This window comes from Bemisia tabaci, chromosome 3, assembly GCF_918797505.1.
Source record: "Bemisia tabaci chromosome 3, PGI_BMITA_v3".
NCBI lineage: Eukaryota > Metazoa > Arthropoda > Insecta > Hemiptera > Aleyrodidae > Bemisia > Bemisia tabaci.
The window spans coordinates 40,790,034-40,813,379 of NC_092795.1; the positions used below are offsets into that span (position 1 = coordinate 40,790,034).

Genomic DNA, 23,346 nt, shown 5'->3' on the forward strand with positions numbered 1-23,346 from the left:
TTAGTTCATGTTTGTATACGAGCGTCATTCAGACTTTTAAGCCACGAGAGGTTCTCTGAGAGATGGCTCAGTTTGAGCGGGTCTTTTAATTAGATTCATGAGCCTTCAAACTCATCACGTTAACTAACCCTTTTTCTTTTTATGGAACAAATTAAAATGAAATATTCAGATATAGAGGACAAATAATAAAAAAACACAATTTTCATGATCATATTTCTAATTCTACACTATACTTGATAATGAGCCGACTGTTTAACGCGTAAAATGGGAAGTGAGCAACTATTCGAACCTGAGTGTCAACATTTTGCCTATAGACGTCATTGAAGGCAAAACGCTACACTGGAAAAAAAACACATTGGATCTAGAGCCCAGACTCTTACAAACATCGACAAGAAAAAATACTCTTGATTCAATCAGATTTAAGCTTAAATCAAGAACCAAGCCTCTCAATTTGAGCGGATTTCCTTTTGATTTAAGCTTAAATCTGATTGAATCAAGAGTCTTTTTTCTTGTCAATGTTTTCAAGAGTCTGGACTCTAGATCCAATGTGTTTTATTTTTCCAGTGTAGGAACTGAAATCAAGTTACATAAACATTCCAATTGTTTTGGTAAATGACGACATAAGACTTTAAAGTCGCAAATCATTGATGAAATATGGAAAAACAGCATTTTTTTTTTTCATGTAGCAAGTTTGCAATACGTTGTTTAAAATTCCCACAGGACAGCGAAGGGATTATTATTCTGCTTATTATAGTGGTTTAATACCTCGTGAGGAATATGATGATTTGAAGAAGTGTCCAAGAAGGTGGAAATCACGGATGCTGGTACTGGCAATGCTTATTTACTAGCACTGTCTACTGGTTCATTATTCTACTAGTATTCGAATCATCTATGGCGAAAATTTTGCAACAGTCCGACCCGGAGAATCGGCTCCGGACATGGCTCACGGGGGCGGAAATCTGGGGACGGCGAGTTGGCGTCCGCTGCAGGTCGGAACGAAACGCGAGACGACAATGAGACGTCTGCAGGTTATTACGTCTGCATGACGTCGAGCGGTAAACCGGCTTAGCCCCCGAGCCCCCGTTTCCGCCGGCTCCCGCCCCCCCCCCCTCGACCCCCCACCCTCCCCCGGCCCTGGTCCCAGTGATCCCTCAAAATAAGCTTCGTTTTCATCGCGACCGATTTTATTATCGTCCAATTTCCATGTCCTCACTTCCCAGCTACACTGGTTCCGGAATGCGAGGTTGCCAACTCGATGGAAAAAGATGTAGGGTTAAATTTATGTGCTCATCCACATCCTTTCCGAACAAATCTTATTGTTGTTGTTGTTGTTGTGTTTAGGTTGATTGGCCTAATTCCGCCTTGCGGATAAACAGCCACTTACGGAAGGGCGGGATCACACACTAGATGATCATTTCCCTAGAGAATAAACAAAGTGTAGTATTGTTCAATGTTTCAAATGTTGATTCAAATAGCAATATCGTTCAGTATTAAGTGTTCTTTTAACGCAGAGTAAACTTCAAATGATTCTTCGTGGAGCAGTAAAGATGTTGATGTTGGGAGCTGAATTCTAAGGTTTATAAGCGTAGAGAAAAGTTCCACAGTGTTGAGCAGGCAGCAACCGAGGACGACGTGGTCCAGGGATCCGTGCTCCCCACAGTCACATAAGTCGTTTTGCCTCAAGTTAATTCGATGAAGATGTGCAGGGAATAGACCATGACCGATTCGTAGACGTGAGAGAATATTTGTTGTTTTCTTCGAGAAGTGGATGTTTTCGAACCATGCTTTTCTTGAGACATGTTCTTGGATGGAGAGGAGCCTTCTACCTTTTACTTGCGTCGTTCTCTCCCAGTCTTCCTGCCAAGATGATAAAGTGTTGTTTTTAATAAAAGAAGAGAAGTTTGAATAGTGAATTTTCTCGTTTGAAAGATCTATTGCATTATCTAAAATTTTTGTTTGAGCATCCGCGAGCATATTGCCTTCTATGTTCTCGTGCCCGGGAGTCCATACCAAGTGGTGGGAAGTTGTATTAGAGGATAGAAGAGATTTAATTTGAAGAATTTCCAGATTATCAGTCTTATAATTTCTGTTTGTAATTAAACTAATTGAACTTAAAGAGTCTGTGCAGATGAAGAACTGTTCCCCTGCATTTGCATCAATTTCGAACGTGGTAAGTATACATTCCAATATTGCTTTAAGTTCTGCGTTCAGAACAGTTCGCCTATTATTCAGAAGGAAAGTTTTCTTCAAGTCCAAGGCAGGACATACGACGGCCGCTGTTGTACTCTCTACTGTTTTACTGCCATCGGTGTACAGAAAAATTCCAGTAGGGTGTGATGCAATAAAATCCATGAATAAAGAATTGGCATTTGGTAGTCCTTTGACTTGAATTGGATTTAAAAAGGTGATCTTATTCTTAAATAGTTCGTTGGAATACTGCAAGTAGTGATCGTACGAGTCTGAAATTAAGGGTAAAATATCTGTTAACTCCAATAGCCTGTCCACTATTAGTGGGTGGCTTCTTGATTGCCAAATATTATATTCGTTGTATAGCTCAATGAGGGTAGATAGATTGAGCCTCTTATGGGGGCTGTCGTATCTCCATGTCTTCAGAATAAATCTGTCGCAGGTTTCCTGGGCCTTGAAGATTGGTGGAAGAATGCCCAATTCAACGTATAGCGAATTTGTGGGGGAAGATTTTAGCAACCCGAAAACTGACCTCAAGGCTTGGTTAATCGCAACATTGATAATCTGTAGTGAAGATTTATTCAAATAAAATTGAATCCCAAAATTAGCTACAGAGTATATTAGGGAATGGAAGAGTCTTTTAACTACAAGCTGATGAGCTCCCCATTTTGTTCCAGTCAAGATTTTTATTAAGTTTGTATTAGAGGCAATTTTATTCTTGATGTAAATTGCATGAGCTTTCCATGTCCATTTACTATCATAAATAAGACCTAGATATTTTACTGAAGTAAAAATTTGAATTTCAGATCCATAGATTTTGATGGGCATCCCAAAATCTTTCTTCCTATTATTTGTGATGATTAGGATTTTACACTTTTCAATTGAGACCTGTAAGCTTAGATCATCAAGTACTGGAATCAAATCGTCCATATCTGCTTGGATTTGTAGAAAAGCTAATTCCAAGTCTTTGCTTCTTATGAAAAGGACAATATCATCAGCAAACTCTAGAATTCTACAGTATGTCAAATGCTTATGGATGTCTTTTGTATAAATTAGATAGAGCAGGGGGCTCAGAATCGATCCTTGAGCTAAACCCATGGAAGAAACTTCTGGGCCAACTACTTTCCCGTAGAGAGCAACATATAGAACATTTTTATGGAATAACTTGTAAATAATGTAGGCTATTGACGGCGCTACCCCAGCCTCTAATAAAATACTGTACAATTTGTAGATGTTAACTGAGTCGTACGCTGCCTTGATGTCAATAAACAGACAGGCCATGTATTCTTTTTTTGAGAAGGTCTTCATGATCTCGCTACATAAGGCACTATGGTTGTCAAAGAGTGATCTGTTCTTTCTAAAACCATGCTGGAAAGGTGACAGAACATTATTTACCTCTACAAATTCTTCGAGATGAATTTTTATCAATTTCTCAAACACTTTTCTAACCACAGATAAGAGGGCAATAGGCCTGTAGCTTCTTGGGTCCCCTTCAGGTTTATCTGGTTTTAAAATTGGGCGAACCTCTGCCTCTTGCCAAGAGGAGGGAATCTCATAGGTCTGCATAATATGTTGGAAGGATAGGAACAGATATTCAATAGCATTAGCAGGTAAGACCATAAGTAATTTCTTTGTAATTTTGTCTCTTCCAGGTGTTTTGTTGCTCATATCCTTCAATACTTGCTTGAAGGCTTCAAATTCCAGGACAAAGGGGATAGAGTTTTCAGGAGGAGGAACTGGAGGAGATTCTAATGGAGGAGCCTCACGAGATAACATAGACAAATAATCTTGGCACCAAGAAGTATCCTTAGAGCAAGTAGGTCGTTTGGATCTTTTCATCATATTTACTTTATTCCAGACCTCTCTAGTAGGAGTTTCTGGGGTGATATCAGAGCAGAATTTCTGCCAACTTTTACGTTTATGGTTCTTAATGAATAGTTTGAACTTGTTACAAGCGATCTTGTAAGCAATAAAATTATCATAAGAACCATTTGTTTTAAAAGCTTTGAATGCCTTATCACGTTCATTTTTTACTTTCTGGCAATCCACATCCCACCATGAGAAGTGAGTTGACATGTCAAATTTATTAGGGGTATTATTGGTTACTGTAACAGTTGAATCTTGAATGGACTGCAAAACAATCTTTTCCCATTTTTCATAGGAGGGGGAAGGGTCATGGAGAATTTCACCGAAAGCCTTCTCAGTTATTTTTGTGAACTTTTCCCATTTTACACTGGATCTAGAGCACGTATTTCTCACCGGGGGTTGAGTATCATCAGAACAAATTCTGAGGATAGAAGGAAAATGATCACTCCCCGTAGCGGTCTTCAGAACTTTAAAATCAACAAAAGTAACCAGATTATTTGAAACCCAAGTCAAATCAGTTATGCTATGAGTGTCATAAACTACTCTAGTATTAGTGAGGTCTTGAGTGTTTGATAAGATCAAATCAAATTCATTAGCAATATCCAAAAGGAGAGCTCCTTTGTTGTTAGAATGGTCATACCCCCAGAGGGTATGCCTGCAGTTAAAATCACCTGCCATCACAATTTTTTCCCCACGGAGATTTTCAAGAACGGTGACTAAGGGAGCAAAATCACCGGCATATGTAGGATTTGCATAGACATTTACTATAAAAATTTTGTATGAAGGATCGGAAAATGGAGAGATAGAAATTGTTAGTATTTCTAAATCATCCTCAACTATTGGTGAATATGAAAGATTATTATAGAGTGTAGGTTTATAGTTGACATTGACAGCCGTCAAAAGACCGCCATACGAATCATATCTATCTTGTCTAATGGATACATAATTTTTCAGTTTAAACGAGAAGGAACGTTTAAGCCATGTTTCATTCAGTAGCAGTACATCACAATCATTTACTGATAATACATTAAGCAAATCAGTCTTATTTGCATTGACACTATGGATATTCCATTGAATTAGATTAATGTTCATATTCTCTGTTGGGGAAAGAGTTAAGATGGTTGAGGACTATTGTCCTCTTGAAACGCTATGGGTGAATGCACAAACTGGGACTCAGAGCGTACATCACTATTTTCGCTATTTTGAGTATCAACAAAAAGGTCTTGAGACAATTGATTAGACACTTCCAAAGAAGATACCACTTCATTCAATTTTTCATTTGGTTCGGAAAAATGGGACCGTGTATTCGAAGGGCAAAGTTGTTCACTCTTACCTTCAGGAATGGACAGGGAAGGACTAGATAAGGTGGGTTTTAGTTTTTTAGACAGCAATACCGGTGATAATGGTGGGGAGGGAACATCAGGAGAAGGTGAGGGAGAAATTTGGATATTTTGTTGTATCCATAAATCCGACGGGAAATCTTCCTTATTCTGCGCTGGTTGCTTCCGTTTAATAGATTTTAAATTTGTTTTGTCTAATTTTGCCACAGAGGCAAAAGTAGGACTACCATCCTCATTGGTTTCTAACTCCATTTGCTCTTCAACTGGGTTAGGGATAGCCTCGTTCTCTTTTTCCAAGATGGAAAACTGGTTCACAGGAAAACTTTTGTTAGCCTCCAGCCTTTCATTGACTGAACGCTTTTGTTGCGGTCTACGTTTGTTAAAGGCAAATTTAAGAAAATAAGCCTCGCTGAAGGAGTTAACTTTTTTCTTTGCTTCCACATAGCTCATATTATTTTCTGCCATAATGCAGTTTACCTTAAATTGAAATATTTTTGATTCACAGGAATCTGATGTCGGGAGATGAGCCTTCTCACAATTGACACACTTGAGCACTGATGTTGCACAATCCTCACCCTGATGGAAAGCATTGTCGCATTTTTGGCATTTTCTTTTGCTTCTGCAAAATTTTTTTAGATGTCCGAAGCGGAAACAATTGTAGCACTGTATCACTGGTTTTAAATAAAGATCCACTCTCATTCGATAGTATTCGAGTTTAATAAACTCAGGCAATTTTGATGTGAGGAAGGAGATTACTACTGTTTTTAGAGGATAAGAGGATTTAGATACCGCGTCATATTTTGAAAGTCTTTTAACTTCGAAAATTTCTGCATCAGAAACCAATAAACTGAGGATTTCCTCCTCTGAGTATTCTATTGGCACATCTCTGATTACACCTTTCTTTATAACTTTATATTGCGGGATGAAACATCTGTACTTTTCACCCAGATCAGAAGGGAAATTAGCTATAAAACTGTTAGCATCTAGAAATGTGTCAAAGACCACTTGAACAATATTTCTACCTAATCTTGCAATGTAGTCCACACCATGTACACTGTTCTTTTTAAGAATTCTGCTAATGTTTGCTGGATGGATGTGGGGGATGTTACCACTATCATTTGAAAATTTTTTTGCCAAATGAACAATAAAAGGTCCTTCCGTATTCGAATTATAGTACAGAGTTTTTGATTTCTGTGCCCCCTGCACCCCCTTCACCATGGTACTCATGGTTACAAAGGGAAAAGTTTAGGTTATTAATCACATAATTTAAAGAGAGAAGTCTACAAAATCTGAAAGTTTCGGATAGGCCAAGGTTTAATCCTAGTTCAAATCTTTATTAAGCCAAAGACACTTTAACACGAACAACAACAAGAAATTCTCACATTTTCGAAAATTCCCGCCAAAGTTTGAAAGAACCGCTAACCGACCGCGAACCTCGACGCCATTTTTTCAACAAATCTTACCGAAAATGAAAACTATTAAAATGAGGTAGCTCATCTGAGAGAATAAAAAATCTGATGGACGCACGTTCGAGGACAACACGTCAAAAGACAAAAAAGGTAATTGCTGAAAATCACAGCCAAGAGAAATCTTTTAAAGCATTTATGTCATCAGGCAGATTGCATCTCAACATTTCGAGTTCCGGAAAAAATTTGTCAGGGAAATTTTGGAGCGCGTGTGTTAGATTAATAAAGAGGGAAAGAGTTTGGTGAAATTTTAGTCATATCTCACGCTGAATTGACGTCGGCGGAAACTATTTGTAACATCGTTTTACGTCCTGGTTAATAGATATTCTGTGTGTGGTATTAGTGCCCTAATGGTAGGTGGATGGCTCCTTATATGATACATTGTTATGTTTTAATTTTTTTTAATTTGCAGCTGAAATTATGAAAGAATATGATCCACACTGCCAGTGACTAGACTATGTTTATAATAGAGATGGATACTTAAAGGGAAAGAAAAAATGAAACGAACCAGAATTTACGGATTTGCGTTTTTCATTGTATTCCGTGGTCTTAATATTTTTGGGGGGTTAACCTCTACTGAATAATGAATAAGCTCCGATAGAGAATTCCATCGATGTCGCAGAAACTAAATATTAAAAAATCATATATGATTTTTTAATATTTAGTTTATGAGTACCGCATATTGTATAAGGTCTGAGGCGCGAAGCGCTTCATTGGGTTGGACTTCGAAACGGTAAGGGGGCGTAACACGTATAACTTTATAAGTTGAAGTTGAGTGGATTAATCAACAGTATCCATTTTAATTTTTAACGTCCATTTGTACGCAAAACTAAGAGCACCATTCCTGTGGCAGTGTAGCAGAGGTCAGAGTTTGGAAACCCGTGGTGAAACACATTTCGAATGTACGCATCGTTCGTAGATGTGTAAACACGACTTGGGCGAGCAAAAACGCGCGAGAACATTGAAAAAATGTGATTTGCTATGAATATCTGAGTGGGTCGCGATTCCGCGGCTCCACTCCCCTCTCCTTCGGTACCTGCATTCCCGAGCGAGGAAGAATAGACCCCCCGCCAGTAGTTCACACCTCGAGACAAAAACCCCCCCAAACATGCGTGGTTCACTTGTCAGATTTCCATGAGGTTGCCTTCCAGGGCAAAAAACTCGGAACTACTTGTACGGAGACGTGAAAAGTTCTGGTTTTCTCTCCTATATGGCAATGGCGTTAGGATTATTCAGACCGGTGCTGCCCTCGTCACTCGCGTGTCCGTTATTGGAACTTCAGTTGAGGATAAAAGGCACAAATAGGATTTCTTTACGCGAAGATTTCTCTGCGAGGACTGTCAAGGGAGCTTGAAACAGCAAGCACACGTCCTAGGAGATTTTAAAAGAAACTTGCGAGTTATTTGGACCCACTCATGAGCGTATCTGGAATAATTCAGTAGCTTGAAGAGGTGGCAAGAGCCAATATGCCCCTTAGGAGGAGAGTAAATAACATGGGGGGTCACTGGTATCGACCGGCTTTTGAGATCGCAAATTTTCTAGGGGGCCTTGAAAAATCCCCTGGGGAGGGGAGATGAAGGCCCCACAAGGATTCAGAACATGACAAATTGCGTTGGGTTGGATTGAGAGAAGGAAAACAAAACTCATATTTCTCGCAAAGGGCCCGCCCCCAAATTACATAACGCACTTCTTCGGCATTTTTGACCCCCCTCCTCCTCGTAACGCTTTTATCACATAGCGTTTTTGTCCCTATCCTTTAACATGTAAGACAAAATGTGGCACATGTGGCGTAGCGCTCTCCTAGCCCCCCCCCCCCCCCGAGCGTTACGTGATTAAGGAAAAACCCTAAAGCATTCCTTAGTCGGTAATTCAACGAGAAAACTTGTTGGGACTATCAAAATTCATTTTTGGGACAGCAAGAAATCTGTCGAAACAACCGAAAGTCTGATCGTGTCAAGAATAATTCCGGAGTGGATTCAAAGTGAGCTCCTATTGATCCAAAAGGAAGTTATTTCCGAGCGAAGCTGCCTCGGAACCACTCAACGGCTCTATTTGATTATCAATTATGTAAAACTGTCGCTTGGCCGAGCTGCTGCGCTACCCGCCCGCCGATCCCTCGCTACAGATGTTGCGGAGCCGGCCCCGAAAACGGTGTGGCGGTGGGAAGCGCGTCCCCGGGGAAATACCCCATCGAAGATCCTTTTTTGCTGCCTGATAGGCTCTTAAAGGCTTCGCGGCTCCACTTCGGCGAGTTAATAAAAAGCACGCCCTCCGCGAGCTCCCGCTACTGCCCGGAACAATTGACGAATTTAAATGGTGTTCACCCAAGTTGCCAATCTTCCAGGAGCACAGGTTGTTGCACAGCGAAAAAAGATGAATTACAGTGGAAAAAAAGATGGCAAATTTTATGCTGAAGAAAAATGTGCTTGACTCAAGCATGGTGATTCTTGAATTTGCCGCCAAGAATTTTTATCTTGATTCTAGCCGAATTTTTCTTGAAACAACACTGGAAAAAAAACACATTCGATCTAGAGTCCAGACTCTTAAAAACATCGACAAGAAAAAGTAATCTTGATTCAATCAGAATCTAGCTTAAATCAAGAACCAAGCCTCTTAATTTGAGCGGATTTTTTTTTATTTAAGCTTAAATCTGATTGAATCAAGAGTCATTTTTCTTGTCAATGTTTTCAAGAGCCTGGACTCTAGATCCAATGTGTTTTTTTTTCCTGGTGAAGATAAAAGTGCTCAGGTTAAGCAAAAATTTAGTTTATATTAAGCAGCAAAATTCTTGATTCGAGAAAAAATGCCTCTGGGGGGCAAATTTAAGATTCCTTTTTTTCAGTGCACCAGACGTATAGTAAATTCTGCAATGAGACTACTTGATTTGTGACACAGTGATACTGTAGGGCAAGAATCAGAAGGAAAGAGCGTAGGGAGATATTTAGTGTCATCATTTTGGGGGTGTGTTGTCCAGCGTTATGCGCTCGCATTAAAAAGAGTGGTTTTCGCAGAAAACAGACAGAGAACATTAAAGAAAGGAAGTGAAAGTTGAGAAATAGGTGTTGTAAGATAACCGAAACCATTTCGTAAAATTGACGAAGTATGGAAACACAAAATAGCCGCGGCCACAGTGAGTAGATCTGAAAGAAGTGATTACGGCGCCGTGATGCGACTATTCGTGCTTAGTGGATGTCCGCGTTGCATACCTTAAAACTTGAAGGCGTTATTGCTTTTCGTGTTCTTACTAGGATTAACTATGTAATAGCGAGTGTGTGGGTGTCATGAAATCGGCAAAATCGCGTTATGTAATTGGTGAATAACCCTCTATCTACATCTCTTAACTAGATTGTCGTGTACCAGCACGAGGGTGCTCTCGAAACAAATTATTTTTAGCGTTCAGCACGGCAACAGATTGTGCAACGGTATACACGGATTCTGGATTCCCTCGGGAGTTTTCCAAGTTCTCAACAGCTTTTTTCAATTAGTTATCCATGTGACGGCGAATTGAGAGGATTAGAATCTAATCAGTGGAGCATGGTTTTCAGATTCTCAATCCGAATATTTTTTGATTTCGCCGTTCTACATTACAAGATCTGTCCTCAGGATCTCACGTCTTGTGCAGCGTGAATATCGTTGTATTATATTTAAATTTATAGAAAAGTTTAAGTGAAAATACACTTTTGTATTGGCAAGTCGCTTGATGGAAAACGTCTGAAAAACTACCCTTCCAATTTTAAGAGGAAAAATGAATCTGCAGATGTATGATGTCCTTTGTAGTGCACCATTCTGTCCACTGCACTGTATTTTGTGTGACACGCTTACGAAATAAAAAAGAAGCCTCGGATTTCTTAGTAACTTTCATAGATATTATCAATTTTTTTTCACCTTCAAAATTTGTCAATGCATTAGTCAAAATTTTCTTTTGAAAATGGTGGAGAGTTCAGACAGAATTGACTTATCCTCCTCTTTGAGAGTGACTCAACGTTGTCAGTGCCTCCATTAAGCGAGGTCTCCTCTGTCTTTCACGGACATAAAAAAAACAGAGTGAGCATAGAGATGTCACCCGCTCTTCCTCTCCCGAAACTCCTTCTTTCGTTCCTTCCTCCCTTTACCGTGCGTTGAAAGAAAAGAAATTTAGGCAAGCGTCTGTTTATCATTATTTGTGTTTGTGCTGTCTCCTTCTTGTCCCACTAGTCTTCGCACTTCGGAACGCGAACGCGTGCATTTAAACTCAAGTTCGCACCTCGTTCCCCTGGGTTGCCAAGATTAATAAATTGATGCTAAGAAAAAAAAAAACAACTAGTGGCTTTATCTATCTATGCCTGATCAGTAGTACCTAGTTCGGTGTCTGGTCGGTGTCTTCAATCCATAAACAAAACTCTGAATTTCCGTTTATGACATTGACTTCCTGCTTGGAATAAAGTATATGGAGCAATATACCAGAATGATGAGTTTTTCATGAAGGAGAAACCATGTGTTTACTTTTATTGACAGTTGATCTCTGACCAAGAAACGTAGTGAATTGATCTAGATTTCTGATGGCGCTAACCATGAAATAGAGTCCATTTGGTTAGTATCCCGATGAAGTTGACTTCAAATCTAGTAGAGTGGATGAAAAAGATAAATTTCCCAACCACATTCCTTGGGCGGCCATGTTATCAAGAATATTTGGTTAACACTATTATTTTTACTTCCTCGTGCATTTGAACCCATTCTGGTAACGAGTCTCGACATTAAACGATATCAGTCAATATGGGTAAATAACATTACAGTCCAAAAGTCGGATCGTGACGTATTTGATCTGGATGACACTTTTTTTTTGGTGTGTTAGATACACCAGATGTTTAGTACGAAGAATTTGCGAATAAATGATTCGTTTCCTCAATGTATTTTTGGCCAAATGTCTGTCATCAAAGTTCGACGTGTTTATGCTGACGTATTTTATACGTTAATCGTATTAAGAGGAAGTAAGTATGTAAAAATGAATTAAATTAAAAGGAGCTATAAATCTTGCAAATCCTATGCACGGGGCTCCTTTTGATGTAATTAATTTGTATAGATTTCATCATAAATACACCCAAATTTACTTCTTAAGTTGAACCTTTGTCAAGTTTTATTTATTTATTTATTTATTTATTTATTTTTATTAATACTAATTTAATAGTGAGTATTTTCGGTTTGAAAATTCAGTTGCTCTCTGAAAATGTTTAATGCTGAAATGCTTCCAAAATTGCACGCACTCATCAATCTTTCAGATTCGTCTCGGGAAGATTTCTCCAACTGAGTGCAAAATTTAAGTAATGCAAATTCGGCAGCCTTGGTTCACATTATGTGTATTTGCACGTGGATGTTTGCCCAACTCCTCGCGCCCTCTCCCGGAGGCTGGTGAAACAAAACTTGCTCAAAAGTTGACGCGGGTTCTTTCTTGGCACCTTTGTCCTTCACTTAAGACCGTCAACGCTTTCAAATTACATCCGTGGAGCGCACCTGCCCTGCTGCCAGACCATACCTTGCAGCACGTCTAATTTTCCACGTAACCCGAAAATCGAATATCTGCAGGGTTTCGATCAGAGTTAGCAGGGCAGTGACATTCCCATCATTCTTTTCCTTGGCGTTGCGTGATCTGACGTTATGTCGATTCTGATGTTTCGGAGAACCCAGTAGACGCGAGTATTTCTTGTGCAAAAATTCAACGACCTGGGCTGCTGACCTTGCAAAGGTGACTTTTTGCGCGGATAGATTTGAGTTGAAAAGTAAATTTTTTGCGGCTCGAGCTTCTGTTATAGCAGGGGGGCTCACACCATTCGGGGTCCTGATGCCATAAAAACATTGATATTGCAAGGAGACAAGTCGTTTCGGTTCGTTGTGGTTTGCGTTGTTTGTATTATTTTACCCCCGAAGACTTGGTACAGTGCCAACAAGAACAATTACTCCTTAAAATGAATATTGGTTTTGTTGGTTGTATGCGGTTGCATATAGGCATACAAATCTTCTTGGATAAGGGACCTCCTCATGAAAATTGGTGTCTCAGTAGAATCTCAGATATGCCACTTGGTTTTTCTTAACTCTGTTGAAAAGTGGACTTAACTTCACAGGAATAGTCAAGGTACTCGTTTTGATAAAATTAAGATGAATTTAGCTGTTTTAGCTATTTCAGTGATTTCATATAAAAGAGTTGAGACGAATTTTGAAGCAAACTCGATTTCGAGAATTTGACACTTACTGCTCTCTTCGCTACTCCGCACTGAAAAAAAATTCTCGGCGTTTTTACCAAGGTCCATTGGTACCTTTACCATCTCATTTTCTTACCAATTATTGGTAATTTTACCAAGACAGACTGGCAAGTTTACCTAAAAACCAGTATTTTTACTGTTTTTTTCAGGTAAGAATACCACTTTTACTGGTAATCAATTCCCGGTAACTTTGCCATTTTATCTCGCTAATTCTACCACAGTCGATAAAAAATATTAGCATTTTTACCAAGGTCCAGTAAAATTACCAAGAAAGTTCAAAAATTTTACCGAGATTTCTCGGTAAAATTACCAATTCCATAAATGGTAATTTTACCAAGAAAAAACTGGGATCAAATAGAACCCTGAATTTTTGGTAATTTTACCCTTTGGGGAGGGAACGGAACTATGTGAATAGGATTTGTATGTAACATAGCTCCTTTAAGCATAAATACGTCCGTATGTGGTTCGCACTTTTGCAGCATGGCGGTTTTTAAAGTGACGACCGGAATGACATTAACAGTTCGAGTGTGGGTATTTCCACTCGCTGTGACAACAAGCTCGAGCCAACCAACAAATTTACGTTTACGAATTAATTATTTCTCTTTCATCACTACCCAGCTTCGAGTCGCTGGAAACGTGCGAGCGACTGATTATTCAACTATCTCCTTTGTTGACGAAAATCTTTTGATTGGAGACGGCGCGGCGAGACCTGATCCGCGTTGCCTTCGCGTAAAATTTGCCTACATTACGTCCATGAGAACATTTGTAAATGTTTTCTCTTGAGTGCGTCAACGCTGAACGAGGTATACATAAGTGTTGATGGCAAGATGGAAGTTCTGAGAAGACATGCGCGGTTGTGTGGCAAGATTTTGCAATTGACGCAAGAGTGATCCCAGAGCACTCCGTGACTTTGATAGCTTCACCATGGATAGGGAAAGTATTCGTCTAGGATGGAGTTTTTATTATTTTCCAACGATTCTGGGAAACTTTTAGCCTCGGAGTAGTTACATGGCGATATTTACAGACTGTTCGTTCCGAAATTTTGATCACTTGTCAAAATTTTGGTAGAGATTCTTGTCAATTTTAATGAAAAGGTGGGGATTTTTTTTACGGAATTGTATGTAAGATCTACCGGAAAGATAAAATAGTCTCTTTTATCAAGAAAATTTGGTAAATTTTGCTGTAAGAAAGAGGTTGCTTCAAATTGAAGAGAATTTGACATGTTTTTGTCGTCCTTGAGGTGACTTGTCGTTGTTTCTGGCGTGTAATCATACATCATACATAGCATCGATCAAGTAAAATATTTTGGCAGATTTTGAATTGTTAGCCAAAAAAAGAACAAAAGCCCCTGAGCAAGAGCTTAAAGAATCGTTCTATACAAAAAAATTGGCAAAATTCAGAGAAATGAATGCGATATCGTTTTTGGGAAAAAAATCTGATCGACGACGCCGTATAAAATTATGATTCACCTTGAAGAGAATATACAAAATTAAAAGGAGAGAAAAAGCCCTTTTTTCAACGAAAATCCTCGGGCGAACTGTATGGGTACAATCAGGGCCGGATTAAGGGGGTGGCCACATGGGCCGCGGTCCATGGCGGCAAATTTAGGGGGCGGTATTTTTTGCGATTTTTTTAAATGTAGCCATAAAGAAAAAGCAGATTCAGACAAAAAAATTACTAACGAGAAAAGGTGACAAAATCTCTCATTTCCTTAGAGTTTATCTCTAATTTTGTCGTCCTTCTGTGATACAATAGACAGCACCTTTAATTAGTCGTGTTAAGACTAAGAGCGAAACCGAACACGGAATTTGGCCTGGAACGGCGCGGCGCAGGAGATGAAAAGGAGAAACCCTCGGCGCGGCGGTCGGCACGTAACACATATTAGCGCCTACAAGACTGCATGAATACTTCACGCATTGCGCCAAAGACAGTGCGGTCGCTGCGGTCAGCAGCGGGCAGCGTGAAACGCATAGCGCCTACAAGACTGCATGAATACTTCACGCATTGCGTCAAACACAGTGCAGTGCGTGCAGCAGCGGTCGGCCCGAAACGCATAGCGCATGTAAGACTGTAGGAATACTTCACGCATTGCGCCAAACACAGAGAGGCCAGCGCGGCGCGGCGGAGGAAGTTAAAATTATTAAACCACATTTATGTTTGTTCTTTCATAATTTTTTGGTTCATTTCTTATAAATGGAGGGCCTTGTCCATACAGAGATAGGTTTGCGGAGCTTAACTTTCGCGCCAAGTTCCGTGAATCTTTGCTAGTAGTGTTGACAGGGCTCTCACAAGAAATGTGACCAACACGAGTAAACGCGTCTAATACGCCTCTCCCCCTCCGGCACGTTTACTTGATGGCTTTTATTGATGTTTCAAAACGAATGAGAAAAGGGCGGCAAAATACAGGCGGCCCATGGGCGGCAAGTAAGTAAATCCGGCCTGGGTACAATTCAGGAAAGTTTCAACCATCAAGAATCAGCGAATTCCTATTAAATGTATAAAAAAGCGACAACCCAATTTGCCTGACCATCAGACAACTCCGTCCGCAAACATCCCAAAAGCATGTGGCAAGTGTATTACAACCACTTACAGGCTGGAGAGGGGCGCTACTCAGCGAACTAATTTCTTTAATCCCTTGCAAAAATTCCCAGAGGAGTAAACAAAATATGCCCAGAGGGGAAGCATCACACGCACGATTAACACCCTCACAACGGTCACCGAAATTAATTTACCCCACTTTTGTGCTGGCCCAGAGGACTCAGTTACTGCATCATCCGTGTCGGCGCTGCATTCTGTTGCCCGGCCTCATCTTTACGGCTTGTTTTTACCCTCTCTCTCTTTACGCTGCCTTTTCCACTGAATTTTCAATGATGCTCTATACTGAGAAAAAAGTGATGCTGATTTAATATTCTGCCGTGACGAGGAAGAACGCCGTATGAACCTTCGAGTGTTGCCAAATTTCCTTCAATAAAATGTTTATTTTTGAGGAAAGATATGAAGTATTTTCCTTGAAATTTTCAGGAACTTCAGATCAAAATACGAACAAAATTGTCTGAAAAATTGGAAGAAAAAGATTAATAAGTATATCGTGTGTTTTATCAAAGAAAATTTTGCAACGCCTGAGAGTTCATAGGGCGTATTTCCTTAGCACGGCAGTATTCTGGTTGTAAAAAAGTGTGTGACAACTCAGGAAACGCTGAATTAACCGCAATAGCAGTTAGGTTTACATCTTGACATTGCTGAAGTAACTGCTGTAGCGGTTGACTCAGCGTTTTGTGAGTTCTCACACACTTTTTAACACCCAGAGTGTTAAATCAGCATGAGTTAACCGCTACAGCAGTTACTTTAGCAATGTCAAGATGTAAACCTAACTGTTATGGCGGTTAATTCAGCGTTTTCTGAGTTGTCACACACTTTTTAACACCCAGAGTGTTAAATCAGCATCGCAATTATTTTCGGTGTACTTTGTAAGGCTAAGATGGTTGGAATATGTATTTTGGGGGTTGATCTTTTGAAAATAACCGACTTTTTCTTGCACCAAGAAAAAAAGTCCGGTTACCGAAGTAAAATTTGCTGTGGATTAAGCATGAAGCTTTTAGGGTGGTAACCAAATTTTTTGGTGTTATGAACTAATTTTTGATAATCTGGGCCAAAATTGGGCGACTTCAGGTCACACCTTTGTCTAGAGGGTCTCCAGCAAACTTTTGGCAGTTATACAAACTTGCTTCTATATATTTGTATTCCCTTTTTCGCCCCGAGCCTCATCGCTGAGTAAGTTAATGCATTAATGAAACTGTCTCGTCGTCGACCCCTTGGAAGGCGTGAGGCTTGAAGACAGACGAGGCGAAAGGGGGTGAATCTGCGATGAGGGTGTATGCCGCCTGCGCATGGTGGATTGATTTACTCCGAAGCGTTTGCACAAACAAAACGCCTCGCGAGACTCAATTGGACGTATTTCTATCAAACGGAACTATGTGCATTATGACATGAGCCCTGTTATGCGTGTATTCTTATGGGTGTCAGGGCTCATGTCTTAAAGCACATAGTTCCGTTTGATAGAAATACGTCCAATTAAATTGCTTTATCGCTTTTCGTAGATCTTGTTATCGTCGCTTCTACTACTTGCTTGTGCTGAAATCTCCTCTCGAGGTCTGTATTGTTACTCCATCAAAATACCGGCAAATTTTGATTGAAATTGGGAGCTATCATGGGGGATTTTTACCAACCAAACGTCGTTTTTCAAAAAAGAGTGGGAAAATAATCCTCAAATCCTTGCAGATAATCACCAGCTAAAAGGAGCACATTTTTAAACTGTAGGAAAAAAAATTGTTTTAAATTTTTTAATCACGCTTTCACTCGCAAGTTATAAAGAAATTCAAGTCATGAAAAAAAGTTTCTGAATCGATGGGTGTCATACTTCAATCGCCGCATGGAACTTAGAGTGATGTGCATTTTAAAATACAACTATTTAAACTCCTTAGTGGAGATATTGCCTATATCTACATATTGAAGGAAAAATCTTTCGCATCTGTTTCTCTTCATCAAAATTTTAATATTCAGATAGTACAGTTCCGGATTGGATGAGTGCCAAATATCAGAAATATGCAGTTGATATTTTACGCATGATGAAATTAAAGTGAACAAGCTGATGTAATAGTTAAACAATTAATAAAATGAAAGAGTTTGTAATATTAAGTTCGTTTTATGAAGACACCGGAACAAAGAGTATAAAAGCCTGTCAAGGGAGTTTTTTTTTACTGTTTCTTTTCTGAAGGTACAAGTTTAATCTCATTTTATGGTTTCTTTCGGAGTTCTTAGGCCATAGAAAATGGTCTAAAACACTCAAATTCGCAATTCTAGTTATATCTTGAAGTAACACTTTCAATGGAAGTTTTAAATAAAAAATACACAAAACAATAAAAAAATGTTCTTCCAAATAGTAGCGTATAAGGAGAGAACTGATTTCCCTTTTCCCTTTAGAGGAAAATCATCTAAATTTTGCAAACCAACAAAATATGCCATGGTTAATGACACAAATTTAAAGCTGTAAACGCCTTCTACTCTATTCAATCAATGTAAACAAAACTGGATTTCTACATTTCAAGATCCACACTCCGTATAAGTACCATAGAATGATAGTAATATGTGCGGAAGGGTTTTTCCAATTCGAACGAAAAACAGTTAATCGTTTTCTTCTTTGTTAAAAATATAATCCTTTGAATAAATCTTGGACTAAAATATCTCGATAAAATAAGTGTAAGAGAAGTTTTTAATCAAAAGTCTATGAATCGAGGGCTTTTGGATTCCCCAATGGCGAAAAACCAGATCAACCCGAATCCCGTTAACATCCCCCACGACTCATTCTTTGCCACGTCCCCGGACCCACCATTATTCCTATTTCTCACTCATTTTTAAGGCTAGTCGGATCCGGCAGCAAGGCCTGCGCTGGGAGTTCCAAGTTCCAGGGAGCCACGAGGGGGGTAGGGAGGGGAGGGGCGGGAGGTGAAGAGAGTTAATAGGATAAAAGGCAATCAGATAATATTATAAATAGCTGCGACCGGGCCTGGAATCCAAAATGGCCGCACTTATGAAGTGCAGCGCGGTGGCTGGTAGCAGGGTTGCATCTGAGGGGAGAGTTATTATAGTCTCCCACCCTGACCCCTCCGCCCCTTTCATCTGCCCCCTTCCTCCCCTCTCCCCGATCCTATCCCCTCTCAAAGGGGCTCTGTGGCCTCCCCCTTTCGATTCTCGTGGCCTGCCTGGGTCTTTCTCGCACGCATGCTGCTGGTCGCCGGGACAATCCGAAGAATTCGCCGTTTTAATTGCGTAATGAAACAAATGATATATTACCACCGCAATAAACTCTCAGTCAAAGTTGCCGAATTGATTGGTCATAGATATCGAAAGAAGTGACCTTAAAACGATAGAACTCCCTCCTACCACAGAGTATCTGCGAATTTTTCATAATTTTATTTTAGTTTTATTATTACGCATGCTATTGTGTTATTCATTTCCGCTGAGTCGAATTTTTATAGGTAAGGTTGTCTGAAAATTCCATCATTTATTTTGTGTAGCCAGCAATTCACCGCGCGAAACTGTGCAGATACTGAAGTCATACAAGCCTGAAGTAGCAATGATAGGTATTTCGTGGATGGAAGTCTAAAAAGGGTGATTGCAGACGTGTTGTAAAAACCAATTCTCAAATTTTAAGCTTTGGCTTCTCGGAAACCCGTCAAGGGACACATGTCAATTGGACGTTTTTCTACCAAACGGAACTATGTGCATTATGACGTTTGCTCTGTTATGCGTATATTCTTATGGGTCTCAGGGCTCATGCCTTAGTGCGCATAGTTTCGTTTGGCAGAAATACGTCCAATTCTATAAACAAAACACAGGATCAATCAACATTATACCATAGCAGGCCGTAAATAAATAAATAAATAAATAAATAAAAATTGCGAATAACCAATTACTAAATCAAAAGTATTACTCATTTCAGCAGGGGATTTTTTTCTAAAATAGCAAACTTTGGTAATTTAAATTTTCTGTGGCAAAGAATCAGATTTTTTAAAATGTTTTCTTTCCTCTCTCTCCCTTTCCCCTCCCCATCTTTCTCCGCTCCCCCAAAAAATATTTGACGTCCTATACAAAGAACCTACGGTACTCTCTTGGACTTCGTTAAAAGGCTAACTTCCTCTAGTTTGTCATCAGAATTTCTTCGGTAATGTACGGACGTATAAAGTTAGATACTATTATTTTCACTTTTCAGAGATCTTCCGTGATATTTTTAAGAAACTTCATACTTTACTGTCTCACCCCGACTGTTTACTTCTCATTTGCTGAGAATGTTTTGTGACCTACAATGTGTTTATTTATTCTTAGCTCAATTGAAAATTTTAAAAGTTTTAAACGCGACTCAACTTCTTAACTTTGAGAAGAACGATGAGGTAAAAGATACCGCAGCGTGGTACATATTCTGTAAACATGTATGTAGCAGTTTACTGGTGCGCTGTGGAGTCCTGCTATGAGTGGAGGGGGAAGGGAAGTTAGGTCTGAAGAGCTCTACGTAATCCATAATATACAGGGTACATCTGAAAGCTGAGACAAGTTATTAGCCGCGAGAATGAAAGAGGGTGAAACTCCCTCCCGCGTTCCGCGTTCCACGTTCCGCATTCCGAGTTCAGTTTTTCCGTTCCGTCTGATCGCATTCTTGATGGCTTAATTCAATTTCCAGCGGAAACTATTGGCGAGGTGACGTTACTCGGCGGAAATCATGCGAGCAGAGCAGAGGCGTGGTGTGCTTCGATATATATAGATATTTCCCCATTTGAAGCTTCGGTAAAGAATCGATTATTAAGGTGTTCGTTGCGGACACCCTGATAATCGATCCTTTTCCACAGGATTAAATAGCAGATCAATCGATATATCGCAAAGCACGCCAAGCCACTGGAGCAGAGTCGAGACCAATCAATAATTGAACGGATTTGTATACCTAAAGGCTCTCTCTAGGTTGAGCGTTTTTCAAAGGCCTTAACCGTAAGGGAAAGTCATTCGAGATACGTTTCTTTTTATGAACCATCAATTTGAGTGGTTAATTTTCTTCCGAATGTAAACAGAAATTATGCCTTCAAAATAAGATTTGAACATCCTAATTGTACGACGAAAGTCTGTCTTCTTTGCTCGATTAAATGGAGCACTGTTAAAAATCTCGGAGTAAAATTCGAAGTATGCCTCACTCCGGAGTCTATATTGCGCCCAAAAAATCTGAGTAATATGAAGGCAGAGAGGTATCAACTCTCATCTGGAGTGCCTTATAATTTCACGGAGCAAATTTTACTCTTTTTGCAGTTTGGGAAGCATTGATAGAGAGGTGCAAATTTTACAAGTTAAATCGCAATGTTCGATATTCAAACTCAGTTATGAATTGTCAGTCACATCTACCTAATTAGCACTACCTTCAACACGTTTAAAAACAAAACCACTTTGAAGAAGAGGGAAACTCGTAAATGAGATTCAACAATTTTCAAAGGGCTACTTTTTTGTTGTTATTTTAATTTTTTGGGTGGCAAAAAAGGAGACAAATCTTTAATCCTAATCTAGGTTATCTAATAAAAATTGATATTATTCATCAATTGTTGACGTTTGATTCTAATGATTTTTCCAGTGACAGTTCTATAAAAATGAATTTAGTTGTCCCTAATACGAGCCAATAATATTCGCTTTTAGGTAGGCATGGACTAAGCCTGCATGCCTGATGTTTCTACTTGGAAATTTTCCATACCTTCACTTGCCGTCATGAGTGGTCAATGTTGATGCACGTTCTAAATGTTTACAAACAATTCTGATACTTCAATATTTTTGGCTGAAAAAAGACAACCTTCAAAATGTGCGTCATTTTACTATGGCAGCGACTCAGGGAGTGCAATACCTGATGGTGCAGGGCAAGGCCAATCGCCTTCAAAGGGAGAAAATGCTATCCCACTAGCATGTGCACTAGAGTGTATGTATGGCACGGCGACTCAAGTGGTTCGGGAGCCATGCATGTGAGCGCAGCATACCTCTTACGATACGACCTCCAACTCCAAGTCCTAGGCCTCGCCAACATCGCTATGATTAAATTTTACATGATTTACCGAATGTCAATCAAAATTTAATAATTTTAAAACTTTGCAAATTAACATAGGAGAGGTACTAAAGGATTGGAAAAATTATTTTCATTAAAATGTGTTCAATTAAGCCGAACTGTGATTAGCTGCGAAATCTGAATTAAAATTTGCTGATCCGTCAAACGTAATCAAAAATAGACGAAGCCTACTTGAGTTGAAAGTAATTCGATCAATATTTCTTAAAAATTTCCCAAAACTGTAGAAAGCATATCTAATCAATAAGACAGTTGAATACGCTCTCAACTTGATTTTGATCAAAGCGACTTTATTGCGGTGAACGAAATGCAAAAGTTTTATTCTAACCTGAAGCACTTCCTTTTTATATTTTTTATAATTTATAAAACTAAATCAATTCACCAGATTTCATGAAACGTCAAAAATTCTCTCTATGAGGACGCGCTCAATTTCAAATCAACCCTCATCAAATTTTACGGAGCTTCTCGTTTTTTTTTTTTTTTTTTTTTCATAAATAGAGAGGGGAGGAGGAGGAGGAGGAGGAGGAGGAGGAGGAGGAGGAGGAGTAGGAGGAGTAGGAGGAGGAGGAGAGAGAGTAAACCAGAGCTCATTAAGCACAGCAAGTCAAGAGAGCTGTCATTTAATTCCGTAAACCTATAAAAGGTATTCATCTGAACCTCAACATATATTAAGTCAGTTAGCTTTTGGTTATTAGAGACATTCAGCACTTTAGGCCTGACAATATACATGTATATCCCGTAGTTGCCCTAAAGCGGAGGGCAGCAATCTTGAATTTAGAGACGAAAACGAGACATACAAGACTTCGAGTTGTGTTAAAAACAACTCGGAAATTTCAAACTGCATCGGAGATACTCAGCAATTACCACTTGGCACGTAATAAAGAAAACCTCTTTATGAACCGTGGAAAGCTGCTTGTTACGGCTGTAGATTACGATGAGATCAGAACTGAGGGAAATGAGGCGATGTTAAATTCCACGAAACGGAGGGGCAAAAGAAGGCTCTTTGGAAGGAATTTTAACGTCTTATTACTTCGATAAGTTCTGAGGGGAAGTCTTTATTGCCGCTTTTCTCAACCTTTCGGTCTGGGGAATGCACATAGTCAGGGCAAAAAGTTAGGATTTTTGTGAGGAAAATCGGTAAAATTTGGAACTTCCAGCACCTAAGTTGAACTTTTTGTAATCACCCCTACCAACCCAATGCCTCTCAAAGTTACCCCTCGCGGGACGTCTTTACCAGAAGTTTACGCCTCCTCCTTTTCAATTTTTATTTTTATTTTATTAACTCTCAAGATTCTTTGGTCGTCTTATTTGCGCCATCCTAGTACACAGTCTCTGTTAATTTGACGGAAATAACCAAAAAGACGTACATCTCAATATTTAGGAGAGTTGTTCTCTCTTAAATGAGTGTTTTCACCATGTTTTCTCCTTGCGTTAGCCGCCAAAGGTTATTAAGCTTAGTTTTATGTAACAGATCAACATTTTGGTTTATGCTCCGAGGCCTCAATTTTTTATCTGGTTATTAAAATTGCACATCTACATATAGAACCTGTTGAATGATGTTGGAATTTCTGCGCACGCTGGGGACATTTTTGCAAATGATATATATTTTTTCA

General features: G+C 39.4%; 1 protein-coding gene and 1 long non-coding RNA gene across 2 annotated transcripts in view; one reads left to right on the plus strand and one right to left on the minus strand.

Annotated features, from left to right (window-relative positions):
* LOC109032386 (uncharacterized) overlaps positions 1–23,346 on the minus strand; it is a 184,376-nt gene that overhangs the window by 93,621 nt on the left and 67,409 nt on the right. The gene's annotated exons all lie outside the window — the stretch shown is intronic.
* Positions 1,320–6,561, plus strand: LOC140224161 (uncharacterized). The gene is made up of 3 exons (XR_011899413.1): positions 1,320–2,170; positions 3,840–4,003; positions 5,899–6,561. It is a non-coding gene; the product is annotated as an uncharacterized lncRNA (long non-coding RNA).